This window comes from Papaver somniferum, chromosome 2 (assembly GCF_003573695.1).
Source record: "Papaver somniferum cultivar HN1 chromosome 2, ASM357369v1, whole genome shotgun sequence".
NCBI classification, from domain to species: domain Eukaryota; kingdom Viridiplantae; phylum Streptophyta; class Magnoliopsida; order Ranunculales; family Papaveraceae; genus Papaver; species Papaver somniferum.
In genome coordinates this window covers 165,638,731-165,643,396 of record NC_039359.1, presented here as the reverse complement: position 1 = coordinate 165,643,396, position 4,666 = coordinate 165,638,731, and positions in this window count along the sequence as shown.

Sequence of the window (4,666 nt, the reverse complement as noted above, 5' to 3'; positions counted from 1 at the left end):
TTATTTTGAACCTGTTTTTGATACGAGGAGCTAAACCCCAACACTGGGATGGCGAAGAAAGCCATATTTCATGCGTGTGGTAATTATGTTTAATTCTTTTTTATGACTTTTTGCATTAATTTAATCGTTTTATGATTTTTATTAATTAGTTGTGAAGTCGTATGATGATGTATGCTTGGTCTAAGTGCTTTTGATGCATCATGCTAGTGATTTACAGTTAATCTTTTTAAAATCTACCCTGGCAAAGAATTAGAGTCAATAAACTAGAGCTATAATTGTCTAAGAATTGATTGTTGAACCACATGATATGAGGTTTGGTGGAATTCTAAGTTCCAGTTTCTCCGATATTGATATCATCTTTTTGTATATATTTATTAGGGTTAATATTTAAGTCTAGAATCGAGTCTACACAAGTCCGAGTTGAACGAACTTCTACTTATCACTTTCAAAACTACATCAAGCAGCCATCAAAGAGAGCACTTCTGCTAATGTCAAGAAAGCAACAGCGTTGAATAAAGAGAAGAAGAAGAAAACTCGTCGAGCTCTAGGGCAAGTGGATCCACAAAACGGTAACATTAAAACTCATACTTCTTATGTTACTAAGCATTGTTATTATTGTGGTAATAAAGGGCACTTGCAATGGGTATGCAAAGTTCGTAAGATGGAAGATGCATTTTCTTTTGTATCAAACGAATTGGCTAAGATTGCTCCCCAAAGGAACTCAGATCAATATTATCCTAAGTTTAGGCAAAAGAATTATTATAATGATAGTTTAAACTTTGCATATATCTCAACAAGGTCATCTCATAAAAGACCTGAACATAGAAAGAGATATAACTTTCTAAATTCAAAGACAAGATCTGATGTTCCAAATTGGAGAAAGAGAGTTTTGGAAAATATTCAAAAGTACAATGATCCTAATGGTACGAAGGAGAAAGCTATTCCTGTGAAACCCAACTCTAAATGGGTTCCGAAATCCTCTATAGCCAAGAAGGGACCAAAAGTTAGTCACAAGAATGACTCTCAGTTGTTAATTGTTGGAATTACAAGAGTTTTCTTGAAAGACTAAAGAAAGACATCATGTCTGAAATATCTTTTACTAGTTAACGTTGTGATAATGACACTCTTCATCACAAGTCAAAGAAGAAAAACAAGAGATAGAACAATAGAAAACACACCAAGCAAGAAGTCAAGAATGACGATTCTGTCTTAGTCACTCGTGACGAACAAGATAAGGATCAACTCAACACAACCTAGTTATGTTGAATTGTGCATGCTCACCTTTGTGCTCAATCTTATGAAGGGTGAGGAAGCATGTCAAACTGAGCACATGATCTCTCGGTTATTATATGACTAATTAACATCTTTAGGGAGATTTATTTTCTTTTATACTCATACCTTCTCTATCTATATTTCAGCTTTTGATGGAAATGGTAATTTGGAGTTTATGATGTTGATATTTACTGATCATATATGTGTAGATCTTGTTTACAAGATTAAAACGATCCAAAAGAATCACTGATTTCGGACTTCGTGTGTAAAAGTTATGCCTAAAAATAGTCTTGTGTATGTATTCGTATGATATGACCAATTCCAAGAAGAAATCTATGTGAATGAATGTCTATATTCTTGCTATGTGTTTTTGGTTTATGGGATGTTTGATTTCGGTTTTCATGACCTTAATATTCGATCTCATATGATGTGAACCCTTATGGTTTGGGTGACTTTTTGATTTAGCGGGATTAAGTTCTATCCCATGTTGGTAGGCTTTATCAAAGGATCATGAGGGGTTCCTGTAGAAACAATATGTGAAAAAGTCACAGTATGTTGAATCTTTTGGTTTATCATAAAAGCATATGTGTTTCAAGGTTTCAACTTTTGCATCACATAGTTAAAACGGTTTTCAACCTTTCTCTGGTAAAGGTTGCTCTTTGTTTTTGTTCTTTTGTTTCGGCGGGAGGATGAAAACTTTAATGGGGGAGAGTTCTAAGTGAACTTGCGCTTAATGACATATCTTAAGGGGATAAGAGGATGTGGAATTTGAGGTAACAATCTTGTTAGTTAATTGTTTTCCTGTTTAAGAAAAGCATGATTTTATTTCATATCCTTATTGATTTTGCTTAACAAAATTTCGGTACGATTGATGTTGATTCCATTATTTGTGTATGGATGTTTGATTGTGATTCAATTGTTTCCGGTTAAGAAAAACTATTGTTATCTTTCGTTATTGTTTGGTATCAATTGTTTAGGCTTACAAAATTCCGGTGCAATTGCGGTGCTGTAATGTTTATGTTTGTTTCAGTTACTTCCGGTTGAGGTAAATAATTATGCAAGTTGATTTATTTGGTTTGTATGGATTGTTTATGGCTTAACAAAAGTGTTTCGGGATCATTTGTTTAGTCCAACTGATTTCTGGATAAGAGAAACTAAGTTTTTCGGATCTTAGTTAGACTTATCAAATATGAAGGTTTCGGTTATTCAAGTCTAACCGAATGCCTTAACAAGAATTACAAGTTAACTAACCTAGTATTTGTCTTGTTTAAAAGTGAAAGGTATAAGTTATTTTTGAGAATAATTAGAGCCTGATGATAAAAATAAAGTTAATTTTGATCTTTATTTTGGTCTTATCGAACAAGCGATTGTATGTGTACACTCGTTTTAGCAAAAGAACTAAGGTGTTTAGTCGATTTTGTTGATGTGCTAAACTATGAGGGAAAATTTCTTCGGGCAATTGTTTCCTAGATAACATGTTAAAACCAAATTACTTGTAGTTTCGGTTTTGATATTGGTTATCTAAAATGGTGTGTAAAACCCTCGTGCTCAACTCTCATAGGTTTGCAAATTCTCTTTGTGAGATTTAAGATCCTTTCAGTTTGTCCTTTATTTTTTCGTTTCTTTGTCATTTTGTGACAAAAAGGGGAAGAAATATATGGAGTAAACAAGTGATATTGACTTGTTGTAAGTTGATATCACTAAGGGAAAGGACATTTATGCTAAAACGTTTATTCTAACGAAAAGAGTGAAACCATAGACTAAGGGGGAGTCACATACCATATGATATGTAGTTATGAGGAACTACATGGAAATAACAAAGACGTGCGTATTGAAAATCTACCTATCTTACCTTTAGGGGGAGTATTAGCTTTGTTATTATAATGTCAGCAGCGGCATTTAAGGATTGAATTTGATGCAGGTTTTGTGTTGTTGAACTTGGAATCAAGCGTATGTGTATAATGAATTTTTGTAATTTGTTTATCCATATGATGTAAGAGTTTTGTCACTAAAATTGACAAAGGGGAAGATCGTTAGAGCATAGCTTGGTTAAACTCACCAAGTGTTGGTATGTGAAGTTTGGTTGTCATATTTTAGTAAATCAAAACTCATTTAAAGAGTCGCTTGATTATATACTAGAGTCAACTTCGTATAGGTTAGCTTGAAAGTGTTAGGATATGAGACTTACAAGTATTACATGAAGATTTGAAGAATGTGAAGAAGTATGGAGCTACAACGACAACATCATCCTTCCTCTTGAGGTTAGTAATATTTGACTTGAACTATTTCATTCCCTAACGTATCTTTCAAGTCATGCATATTGATGACATAATTACGAAGATGTGTATGAAACTATAGTTAAACATAGTATTAAGGAATACAATATGAGGTTTATTGCTAAACCATTAAACTTTGTATATAAGACATCGACATGATCATATGAATATTCGGACAGTGCATTTCCAGGAGTTATGAAAACCGATTTTATGTACATTGCATATCTTTGAGAATATTCGGTTTTGGAAATTCCTTGGTGTCCAAACTTCCTTGTCTATAAATATTGAAGTTTGCATTTCTAGCAAACTAATCCTCAGAGCCATAATACTAGGATGTTCTCCGGGAATATAAGACCGGGTTATCAATTGGTTCATGTTCACCTTTATTTATCAAAAGACGTAACAAAACTTGTGGGTATTTCTGTGGGAGGCAGATTTATCTATTATCGTAGACTTTTCTGTGTGATACATATTTTTTTATTAAAGTCTTCGACTTTGGGTCGTAGCAACTCTTAGTTGTGGGTGAGATCAGCTAAGGGAATCAAGTACGTAGTATCCTCCTGGGATTAGAGACGTAAGGAGCGCAACTGTACCTTGGATCAGTGTGAAATTGATTGGGGTTCAACTACAGTCCAGACTGAAGTTATTTTGTAGTAGGCTAATGTCTGTAGCGGCTTAATACAGTGTGTGTTCAATCTGGACTAGGTCCCGGGGTTTTTCTGCATTTGCTGTTTCCTCGTTAACAAAATTCTGGTGTCTGTGTTATTTCTTTTCCGCATTATATTTTGTTATATAATTGAAATATCACAGGTTGTGCATTAGTTCAATAAATTAGAATATCCGACCTCTGGTTGTTGATTTACATTGATTGACACTTGGATATTGGTCTTTGGTACCATCCAAGTTATCTCTCTTATATTTAATCGGACTCGCATATTTCTATTTGCTTGAGTAAGGATTAAATCGAGATATCGAGATATTAGAACTCGTTGATATACTTTATTAAGATTGAGTCTAGTTGATTCTCTTGAAAGTATATTGGAGTTAGTCCATACAGATTGCTAATCGAATAATTGGGTGTGGTTTTTGTACCCCCGTTTTTTCACTTCCCGAGGAAA